The sequence below is a fragment of the Aegilops tauschii genome, chromosome 3, assembly GCF_002575655.3.
Source record: "Aegilops tauschii subsp. strangulata cultivar AL8/78 chromosome 3, Aet v6.0, whole genome shotgun sequence".
NCBI classification, from domain to species: domain Eukaryota; kingdom Viridiplantae; phylum Streptophyta; class Magnoliopsida; order Poales; family Poaceae; genus Aegilops; species Aegilops tauschii.
In genome coordinates, this window is record NC_053037.3 from 22,227,689 (window position 1) to 22,239,804 (window position 12,116).

General features: G+C 41.6%; 1 long non-coding RNA gene across 1 annotated transcript; it reads right to left on the reverse strand.

The window, feature by feature from the left end:
- Positions 1-8,156: 8,156 nt before the first annotated feature.
- Positions 8,157-10,028, reverse strand: LOC120976379 (uncharacterized). The gene is made up of 2 exons (XR_005771721.3): positions 8,516-10,028; positions 8,157-8,440 (listed from the first exon to the last, which is right to left on the reverse strand). It is a non-coding gene; the product is annotated as an uncharacterized lncRNA (long non-coding RNA).
- Between the last annotated feature and the right edge of the window lie 2,088 nt (positions 10,029-12,116).

The window sequence follows — 12,116 nt, forward strand, 5'->3', positions numbered from 1 at the left end:
CACGTGTTTGGACTGTGGAGAATACCTCTTTGTATGTTGTTCTTCCTTTGGCTTCAAGTTTCTCACAATCTACAAAATCATGTCAAATGCTCATGAGATCAAAGTACCAATGTATTAGCGACTCAAGTTTACATTCATGACAGAAAAACAACTCGCATCAAAATAGTTACGAAGTACAAGCACCCCTAGTTTATGATCAAAAGTACAAGCACGAGAACTCAAAACTGTTCATCAGAAATTGCTGTGAGTTATGAAGATACGTCGAATCAGAGGTGAACCTGAAAACAGAAAAAAGTAACAGAAGCCAAAATACAAATGAAATTAGAGAAAATTTTACCAAAAAGGGGAAATCAACTAGTCCGACCAAAGGGGAATTGCGATCTAACGAACCTGGACCAAGTAACACATAATAGAAGTTATATCCATGGGAATTAACACACGAAACACTGAGTGGCAACAGAAAACGAGGCAATCGGAAACCCTAGCATCTACTAGAGACACATATCAGAGGGTGAAATTACAAAACCAACACAAGAAATAGAGATGAGAAGATGAAGTAAAACCACAGACCTATTGCCTGAGACCTGAAGTGGATCAGAAGCAAATGCCGATGAAGAACGATAGGAAGAGAAGGAATCAGGAGGAAGAGGAGGAAACAGATGAGACGATAGACGATGAATCGTCCGCAGATGAAACATATGAGAATACGAAGAATAACCGGACATTTGTTTTGCCAAGTAACTAGGTATTTTTTCAAAGCCAATTTAAGTGGAATACAAATGATACCCTAGCCACAAGTGGCGTCCTACAGGAAGGTTTGAAGCCACCTGAGCTAGTGCATGGGCTTTAAAGTTAGTCTCCCTATGCTCACAACGGAATGAAACACCTTCAAACTCCTTCCTTCTCTCTGTGATTTCATGCAACACCGGAGCGTAGTGCATCCAGACACCCTTGTCAATGTTGCAAATGGCTTCCATTCAGTTCGTTGCATATGTAAGAGCTTTTGCTAGAGCCAAAGCTTCATTGCTTGCGTGAACTTCTAAACTTGCAGCATCAACAAGACCATCATAGACAACTGCCGAGGCCCTGCAAATGGATGCCGCCGCACACCCACATTACCTTGGCGAGATATGCCGCCATCAACATTGATTTTAACTCTATTACCATCTAGGGCAATGCAAGTCCGTGTTCTTGGATGTGAAATAGTAATCGCCTTGGCAACACTATTCTTTTTATCACTAGCAATCTCCAAGTCCTGTAAGTATCTAGTGATAAAACACATCACTCATGGTAGAAAGAGGACTCTGAAACTCGTTATCATGTATTGCCCGTCTCCTCGCCCACCAAATCACCCACATTGTGATCCACACTTTTACTGGGTTACTTTGGTTCAAGGTTTCGAACAACCAAAAGAAGCCATAGTCGGGCATGATTTATCTTGTTAGTGATTACGTGCTCAAAGACTTCTTCATCCCCCAATGCCAGACACATCAGGCCATGCGGCAATCAAATAGTGAATGGCTCCAAGTATCAACCTCTGGGTTACAAATAGAGCATGCTGGCATAGTGGTTATCATCCTGTGATGGTGGATAACCCCCATTGGTAATGAAGTATGGTTGAGGCGCCACATGAAAAATCAAACCTACGATGCAATATTCACCCTCCATAACTGAGTCCATGATTTCTTCTCCAAAGCATGATCTGATTGACCCCTGCGATGCTCTAACCAATCTTCCTATTGTGTTTGATGCTACTAATCATTATCTATGCGGACCATGCTATGAAAGTCCCTCTTTTCTCATTGTGTCATGCCCAGACATCCGGTTGTAATCACGAGCTCAAAGGGATGGTCAAAATCACATCAATGTCTTGTGCAATAAAATGCTCATATAGAGCCTGCTTATCTCATGATCTGGTTGTACTATCAATCAGTTCAGCAACAACTTGGAGTGGGTTAGTACCTCACACAAATTAGATGTAGCTCATAGTCACGCGACAACCATTTATCTTGCCAGATGCTAGTTTTGTTGCCTGAACCAACTCGCTTGATCAATCCCAACGACAAAATCTCCTTGCCCTCCTTGATTGACCGCCATACCTAAGATGGATGGTCGCCCAACGTCGCACTAAGAATATCACATTGTGGATAATATCTTGCCTTCAGAACGTGAGCGCTGAGAGATTTTGGGTCCTGCAATAGCCTCAAAGCCTGGCGAGCTAACAAAGTAAAGTTAAAACGTTCAATGTCATGGAAGCCTCTCCCCCCCCCCCCCCCCCCCCCACACACACACACACACATAAATTTGGGCTTGCACATGGTCTTCCACGAGACCCAGGCAGTCTTCCAGTCGCCCCTTTTGCTGCCCCACCAAAATTTCCGCAAGAGACCGTTAATGTGCCTGCACAGACCTCTTGGTAGCTTGAAACATGCCAGGGAATATGTTGGTATAGATTGCACAACTGACTTAATCAACACCTTTCTCCCACCTGCATAAAGACACTTCTCCATCCATCCCTGGAATATGTTGGTATAGAAGAACCCAGAGCATGAAACCTATCTATTTGTGAAAACGGTCGCGCTCCAAAAAGGAACGGCCCAAGTCGGGGTGAAAGGAGTGTGTGACACTCAGACATTTTGACGCTGATTGTGTCAAATAGGGTTCTATATTTTTCTGTTTATCGCCCATTGCAACAAGTAGTACCTAAAATGCACAGAGTGAGCGTAATGGGCCGGACAAACTCGGGAAGCTTTGGGCCTGAGTGGTAGATTTCCAAATCTGTACCTTTAAATGCTTTCAAAGAGGACCTAAAAATGCTTTTAAATAGGCTGAATGGCCTAACAAACACTTTGGTTTCATTTATGACCACACTGTAATAATTTTAAATAATGTGCCACTTTAGCTCCATTTCTTATCTTTATTAGAGAACTAATCCATCGAGCTCTTGAATTCACAAGCTATGATGCTCCACATAACCAGACTAATAAGTTGATTACAGCACTCCTAGATGGTGATTGTCCTTTTGTACTCACATAATAAATTTATGACATTTTTCATTTGCTCATACCATCCATGATGCATGGTGCTACCTACCGCTAGGTCACTGGAACATAAGGGCACAAACCACAAGTGCTAAATAACCAAGCAGTGTGTCACATATTTAAAAGGAACGAATTTCCTTTCCCTCTCCATTTGCAACTTCTCACCCCCATATGCAAAGACATTGTGAACACCACCCTAGGAAACCACAACTCGCACACCAAAATATTTTGAAATCTAGATCTCTAATAACTTTTTTCATCGATCTAAGACATAAATAGTGGTCGAGTTCTTGAAATACATGGATGAGAATTTTCCTTGACATCCGCATGTAGGGGTAGGAGGCATCAGGAAGTCAGCGAGATCAATTCTAAGACATCTGGCAAATTAAAGCTTTGCAACAACTAGGCAAGACGCAACTCGGATAAGGATTCTTTCTCTATCGACCTAAGAGAATAATGGGATACTCTTACTAGCAAGGCAAGTGGACACTGATCCTCATCAGTATTCTTTGGGCAGATCTTGGTGACATCGAGAGATATTCTACGTACACCACAATATCCCCGAGATATGCGAAAAACATTATACATGGAGAGAAAATCATTCGCATGAAATTTCTTCCCGTAACGGAGTATGGCTGAGTAGGTGCTAGTATATTAACCGTACGAGTTTCAATGAATTTGCATCATAATGACAGATTTTCTGTCAAGTTTTTATATGAAGCGATTGCGCACAACTATATTCACATTGATAATGTATAAAAAGTTAGAAGCTGAAAATACCTCTTCGCGTGAAGATACTAGACAAATGTGTGATCTTGAGTAGAGATAACCTTGTGTGCCGTAATTGGCAAGACCCGTGTCTTTTGCCTATATGACAAGTCTATTAAAGACCTATTTTTGGAGTGCAGGTTTGCTCGTGTAGCGTGGGTAATCGTAGAAGCAGCTTCAAATCTTTACACATGGCTCCAAAACAAATCTAGGGTTTGTGCCTCTCGCTGGTGCCGCCGCAGGTCTGCCTCATCTTCAGTGGCCTTAGAGCCATGGGGGCGCGGTGGATCTTGGCAAGGGCCTGCGGGAGGGCTTCGTTGTTAGTTGTTCATTCGAGTTTTGTTAAGGTTTGTATCCTGCTCAGGAAGACGAGGCGGCGGCGGCTCCCTGAAGATGGAATTAAGGTCTCCCCACCTAGCCCCCGTTCCGATGGCGCGTCTAGCATCGTTGGTGGGCAGGTGGAGGTGTGTCTCCGGCGGATCTATCCTCAATGGATTTGCTCGGATCTGGTTGTTGTTCGTCTATGTTCGTGTGTCTTCGGTTTGGATCCTTTCGATCTACGTTATTCTTCATCGAGGGGCGGTTGCTGTTCTGGTGCGCTGGTCCTATGGGGCCTTAGCACAACGACTTCCCGATTGTCTACTACAACAAGTTGTGCCCTACTCCGGCGAGGGAGGGGCGATGACGGCGGTGCGCCTTCGGCTCGCTTCAGTGCTTATAGTCGTCGCTAGGTGGTCTACGGATCTGGATGTATTTTCTATTATTTCTGGTGTTCGCTTTACTGCCATGATTGAAGATGAATAGATCGGAAGCTTTCTCGCAAAAAAAATTCTTTACACATCGTATTGCATGTAATATGTTCTGCAATGGGTTGCCGGGTATTAACAAATATTTTCTGCACATATTCTTGTCGGGGAGGCAACCTTATGTTGGGCTATGTGGTTTACCAGGAATAATGTGATTTTCAACAACAAATTATATGCACATGATGGGTCTGTGCTATCCTTGAGAGACCGAAAGACACCTATCTTTTTATGATGGTGTCTACCCAGCTAGAGTAAATGGCTAAGGAGTTTTTCTCCCATGATAAGAAAAAAAAGGGTTTCCCCCCGCTTTAGATTATAAAGCAACAGCCGAGCATACAACCACCGATACCACAAAAAAGAAGAAGAAGAAGAAAAAAGAAGGCGACGGAGGATACAAGATGGAACCGAACAACTACAGTCCTGACAGCCCGAACTAGGACGCCGAGGACCCCGGCAACTCCAGGACATGCCCACGAAATGCTCACGCTAAAGGAACAGCCCGCGTCGGAGGAAGAGCACAGCCGTCAACTCCCATGCCGTTGCCCGGCCATCCGAGAGCTCGCCGTGAGCCCGGATGGACTAGGAGAGGATGGCAACACACCACCATGGCGGCAAAACCACTCCGACAACGCCACCGCCTCGGGTCACATCACGAAGAGCACCGACCGTTGTCGAGCAGGAACAACTGAAGAACGCCGGCAAACCGACCACGCCAAAGCCGCGACCACCACTCCGTCGCCTTCGCATGATGGATGGTGATGTAATCTCCGGATAGGATCTACACCATTTTAACATGGATTTATTATTATTTTTTATTTTTGAACGTGTTGGTTGTGCACAGCGTGTAATGTAGAGGATGGACAGTTGCTCAATACAGCTACGTCATGTCGATGTACCAGTTAAATGAAAATGTCCTTCATAAAAAAAGTGCTAGTAAATTTAGAAGCGGCAGAGGCCTCATACGACATGTGTTAGCGCACAGTCTCCGATCTCTCATATAGACTCCACCAGCACGATTTCTCATATAGACTCCACCAGCACGATTGCAGAAAGGAGGAGAGATGGCGTTCCCCGAGGTGGAGGGTCCCTATTCCGAGTGTTGAGACATGTCAGAGTACACGCCAGAGTATATCCGTGAGTGGCCGATTCTCTAGGCGGTGGATAAGTTAAGTAGGTTGTGGGGCGTGGCCATGAAGGAGGTCTGGTTTTATTGGGTGTACCTAGTAATGGTCTTGTTGAAGGGATTGTTTTTAGGTGAAATCAGGCTTTTTTCAGTGTGAAAATCCAAAATCTTTAATCGGACAACGATGGCGCTTGTGCATTGTTTCTTTTTTGGAGGTGTTGCTTTTAAAGAATCTTTTTTGTAATCGAGGTATTGTCTTCGGTGGTGGTTAGAGTGCTGCTGATGCTAGTGATGGTTCACCGTGGCGTGGTCTTCTTTCTACTGTTTTTTCTATATATTTTTTGGCTGTGTGTATCCTTAATGCCTTTCGACTTATTTTTTATACGAAAGCCAGGTGTAATTGGTATCTTCGTGATATTAATATACTTCTTTCTTAAAAAAATCGAGCACATTGATCTCAACGACAAAGGCATACCTAACGCTTTCAGTGTCCCCTCCTCCGTTTTCTTGGATTTCCCCAACGAAGGCTGTCACATATCGGATGCTACAACATTTCTTCTACATCAGCCAAGAGTGATTCATGAAGAATCATATTAATCAATCCGTTGTTTTCACCAACATCTTTGTCAACACTGCCGTCACCTAGTCCACAAGATAGACATCTACAACGTATCACTGCAAGACGCATTCCCGACGACAGCGAGACCATGTCATCTACAAAGACACGACTGCATCGACACGGCGTCCCTTTAGTGACGACCCATTTCATGGCCACACGGTGCTGGCAGAACTAATGTGTGCTCGATTGGTTTCCTCCGGTCCAGGCAAAATTGATGGTCTCATCGTCGACGACACTCTCTGACATCCACAACATGAATCGTTCACGACTGCAGCTCCGTCATCTATTATATAGCACATTTTTTGGCCTCCGGCTTTGTGTTGCTACATCATCCACGATGACTACACCATATACTAGGACTACCTCGGCCATGGTTACTACATGACCGGCAACCTCGACAGCGCCATCTACAGCTACGTCTATAGCTATATATTAGCAGCAACAACAGTCAACATCGTCTGCCTCGTCACTAGCCTCCACGCCACTCCGGATGTGGCCGCGGGAGGGAATAGAGAAGAGATAAGGAAGGCACCAGAAGGGGACGCAGTCATCGCCCTAGGTGTCGATCTATCAGCCATTAGAGACGAATTGATGATGACGCAATAGGAAAGATGACGGAAGCACAAGACTTCATTTCAGACGTAATCATCCGTTTTACTCCTGTTAAGTTGTTGGGGGATTTTAGAAGTATAAATTAGTAGAGATAAGGAGATAGATAAAAAATAATTGAGACATGACTTGTCTTATAATCCAAGTCTCATACCACATTGTACTCTATATATAACCCTATGTGGGTTAAATCAATACAATAACACAATATTTACCTACTAATAAAGAAAATAGGTATTCTTGATCCGTAATGCTATTTACAGAAAAGCCTCTCATATTTCCGCTAATCAACCTGCAGTCCACTTTTAAGTCAGATTTCGGCTTTTTAGAAAACCCCATGAAATTTTAGGAAATCAATCTGCAGAACAATTTGAAGTCTGATTCTCACTTTTGCAGAAACCCCCTGATATTGGGCTAATTAACCCATGCATAGTACATACCAATTGTTTTTTTATTATCCACATCTTTTAAACTGTAACTCCAGATTTAATATGTTATATATGGAATTTGATTAAAAATGTGTAGAATCTGAGTATGATGTTAATTTACCCCATAACCATTTTGAAAATGCTATTTAGGATGCAACCTTAGTTAATTGCGCATGATTCATCTTTCTTTCATACTGGTGCCGATCCGAATTGAAAAATGAACACCTCAGCAAAACCTCATGAAAAAAATAGATTTATCATCTTATACCGGGAGAAACAGACGCCTTAGAATTGACAATGTTTAAACGTGTTGTGATTATGTGAACACTGAAGCTACCATCGGCGAGGGTGAAAAGGAGGATAAGTGACAACACATATGGGATGTCATGTGTTGAAATAAAGAACATGGAGTGTGGTAGTTTTCTCACCCGTTGTAACACAAGAACTCTTTTGCTATACAATATAAATATTCTAGCCATTCTATATTTCTACAGGCGTACTAAGTACATGGCCGTTCTTGAGTCCGTCGTTAGCGTCCACATTCAATATCGGACATTGGGTCGCGCACTTACGGTCGAAAATTGCATGGTACCTGTCGGTACCTGCACATCCTCGACCGTTCCACTCTGCATCCAGATTACTGCTACTTTTCATTGTATTAGATGACCTGTTGCGTCCATGGCGCAAAAAGCCAATTAGAACCAAGTATTATGTGGTTATTTGGGGGGGGGGGGGGGGGGGGGGGATATAACAACAACAAAATAAAAATCAAAGTGTATTGACAGAGTTCATTGGCCATCTTTGATTTGATGACATAAATTCTCATAGTCTTTGTGAAACAAGCACATCATCACATGGAAAGTACATCAGTTTCCTTGATGAAGATAAAATAAAATACACATTAATCAAAGGCTGACAGTATAAATGATGCAGCTGAATTAGTTGCATCATCATGTTTGTTGGCACTGTCAATCACCCATTACACGTCCCTGTTGAATTTCCTGATATGTTTGCGCAGTATCTCCCCCTTCTACACCGCTTAAATCCTGTCAAATTTAACTGTTAAACGACACCTAACTAAAATCCACAACAAATTACACATGCACAGGAAAAAGGAATACCTCATTAGTTCCGCGAATCGAGAGATAGCTGCTAGGATAGAGAGCCAAAAATCTGCTAACCTCTGCTAGTTAAAGTGCCAGAAAATGGAGAACCAAGATATTATCACGTATAAACAATACTCTTTGACAGAAGTAAGATCTCTGCTTTGTCAGAAACAGGGCATGGGTGTCAGGTCGATCAAAAAGGGAAATTTTATCTCAGTAAGCATCTAAATTGAACTGAAATCTTCCTTGATAGAGACATCGAGCTGTTGTGTAGTTAACTCTAATAAAAATACCTTTTAAAAAATTACTACAAACAAAAGGATGAACAAAGATAATGAAATAATGCATCTGGACAACAGCTACTACTTTGACTTGCTACAGAGGCCGAAAGGCTAAGTACATAGACAGAAGCAAAGATGGCGCCATATTAGTTGTACCCAGTCTGGTTTCATACGGAAAAAAAATCTGAATTCTCAAGCCGCCCAATAGATGTGGATACTTAAGAAGTGATCGTAGCTGAAAATTACAAAGTATATGAACCTTAACTGAATAGCAGACAATTATTTGTGTTTTATATTCTTACAACGTATTAAACCATTAGAAATGTATGCTGTAAAGCTTAGCTAACTGAGTTCATAATTAAAAATATATTAGAGGGTATTAATGAGTGTGTTCTTATCTGTCCTTTTTCTAATAGTTTTCAAACATAGATCAAAATACTGATATTGAAACCAACAGGGAGGAACCTGAGGGTGTTAGTGAGTCTGTTCTTGTTTGTTCTTTTTCAAACAGAGATCAAAAATACTAATCTCAAAACCAACAGGGAAGAACCTTCGGGGTGACGGATAATTTTCGTATCGCATTAATTCAGTCTACAAAATCTATTAACCCAAATTGAACATATGTTTTGGGTAGCATACCTCTAAACTAAATAAGAACCAGCGTCTGAACAAAGTAAAGAGGAGAGGGTCACCGGCTGCCGCCGGCTTGCGCCGACAGGGGAGTGAGAGGAGGCCGGCGACAGGGGGAAGGAGCAGGCCGATGAGAAGGGCAAGCGGTAGGGGGGACCTGCTCGGTTCTGCTACACGCGCCCGCCCAAGCGATGGCTCAGTCAGGTCATCTCCCTCTGGAAACCAGCCATCGCTCAGAGTCCAACAAACAGGCAGATTCAGACAAGGTTCGTGCACATCTGTCTTCCCAATTCTTTTCTTTCAGCGTACCCATGTGCAATTCGTGATTCCACGTGCTGTCACCTAAGTACATCGCCTTGCAAAAGAAAATTAACACGGATCTAGCACAATGGCGCCCATAGGTACTTGTGCTTCCAGCAAAGATAGCTTAGTTCATGAGGAAGTACACATCCTAGATACATCTACGCCTTCTAATTATGTAATTTATGCTAAAAATCAGGTCATTATATTATCTTACAACAGCAATAAATATATGAGAAAAATATCTTGCTACTGTTGTTTGTTCTAATAAAAAGAAAACCTGCAGAATAAAAACTTCTATACATAACATCACCTGCTATAGGCAAATAGGATTATGAACCCACGTATTTGCACACCCGGTTTCTTCTACAATTATTTATGGTTGCAGCCCCTTCTTATTAGTTGATTTTGCCATATCATCTTATGCTAAGTAGCTGGAATTGGGTGCTTATGCTGATAGTATGATGCCACAATGTATGTAATCATCTGCCTCCTAACCGTTTCAAAGCTGGTAGAATTCTCATTTTGAGTTCTCAAAGCTTTTACAGAATTTCTGATTCAACAAAAGCCAGATAGGAAATTATGTATTCATTGTTTTCTTGGTGATCTTAGTTAGGTTCACAGCAGACTCGAACATGAACATTTGTTCCGGTGTTTAATGCAGAAGGAATAAGCTGGGTTTCCAAGAGTACTTCTTTAGGTTTTGATTGCGTTTGCATTTTTCATTTAGATATTTGTCCATTCAAATACTTTCTGATTTAGAGGATAGCAATTCCACAAAAACACAATAGCTGGCTACTAAACGTTGCAGTGTATACTATAACTTGTTAAAATCAAATGCTTTGTAGGTTATGTGGTTTATTCCGCAGAAAAAAAACAGCAAAAATTCATGTTCACATCTTCCACTACTATTATTCACAAGATCAAAACTTCTTCATATCACATCACGTACAATAAGCAATAGGATTCTTCTACAGTTATTTACTATTGTACCTCCTTGTTATTAGATAGCTTTGCTATGTCACCTTATGCCAACTAACTAAAGCTAGGTGTTCAGCCCAATATATGTAGTCACCTACCTTCTAACACAACTAAATCACTGAGCGCTCGATGGTTGCAGGTTCTAAACCTTCTTGCCATGGATGAGGACTTATTTGTGCCTTTCCTCCCAAAGGTAAGATGAACTCATATACACCATTTCAGCGATTGAATTATGTGCCTATTTTCAGAATGAGAACTCGAGAGTAATTAATACTCCCTCCGGCCCGTAATAGAAGAACATTTTCAAGTTACTTGAAAAATGTTCTTCTATTATGGGCCGGAGGGAGTATTTGATACTTAACATTTCCAGTCAAGTTTGTAGAAATTAGGAAAAGGCAATTTAGTTTCAGTAGTATCAATATACAAAAATCTTATTGTAGCGATGGTATCCAGCTTTTGGAATCCCAGGCCTTGTTAGCATTATACTATTCTATAAGGAACCGTCATTACTGTTGGAACAATCTGCATCTTCTAATAACACACATGGTATATTAGCTAAAGGTCAAACAAAAAATGGTGGGAGATAGCAGGGTAAATAACATACATTCCATAGGCTCGCCTGTGAGAATTATACTCCAACAATCATGGCAATGTTATGAAGAATTTAGTACAGAAGTATGAATGTTGCCTCCTATAAAATTGTTACTAAATAGGGATGTTTGTACAAGACACTAAAGCATGAAGAAAACAATTTGTTGCATTGAAGAAACCTCTTCATGATGTGATCTTTACAGGGCATACATACTGCACAAAAATAAAAATCCAAACCCAGTATTTTTAGGGATGGCATGAACATATTCAGGGCTTCTGTATTTTAACTTGAGACTGATTTATTTCAAACAGAATAAATAGCTTCTACCCCATATTGTTGTAAATTCATCATCAGTCAGTGAAGCTAAACTAAAGGGGGGCAAGAGAACATGGGATAATTTATAAACAATGTGCAACAGTAAACCATACATTGAATGTGCTATTTACAAAGTAATTTGACTATGTTGTCTTTAGCTAGAAAAACAGAGAAATTGTAAAAACTGGGCATAGGAGAGCTACCTAGGCATGCCTCCAAAGCTGGTTGTATCTATAGCATACCTTTGGCAAGAAATTACTTGAGGACACATGTCGCTGCTAACTCTGTCTTCCAGGCCATTTTCACATCCTTGCAGCCCCATTCCCATACCATTACCTATCTTGACGGTAATTGGTGTATGACATGACCACAAAAACCTAAATCAACATCACCCAGAAGAACCATTTTTAGAACAAATAGGAAAAGAAGCAAAAAGTGATCATCACCACCTTGGCCCTTGGGGAACCAATTTAACATTATTACCTTTCATTGACATATTTGAAACAACAACTAACCT